Below are 247 nucleotides of genomic sequence, written 5' to 3'. Positions count from 1 at the left end.
ACCTCATAGAGCACGTGGCCACACCATAGCTTAGCAAAACAATGGCCAAAATGGATTTTAAATAAGAATATTGACTATAAATTAAATTCACCCCTTAAGCCGGGCACGGTGGCTCAGCCTGTAATCCTGCGCCTTTGGGAGGCTGAGGTGAGTGGATTGCCTGAGCCCGCAGGTTCGAGACCCGCCTGGGCAACTTGGCAAGACCTCATCTCTACAATAAATCAAAAAATCATCCGGGCGTGATAGC

The sequence above is a fragment of the Carlito syrichta genome, unplaced genomic scaffold (assembly GCF_000164805.1).
Source record: "Carlito syrichta isolate Samal-C Ts95f unplaced genomic scaffold, Tarsius_syrichta-2.0.1 Scaffold101983, whole genome shotgun sequence".
Lineage (NCBI taxonomy): Eukaryota > Metazoa > Chordata > Mammalia > Primates > Tarsiidae > Carlito > Carlito syrichta.
The sequence above is the reverse complement of the archived record's forward strand: the minus strand, read 5'-3'. Positions refer to the sequence as shown.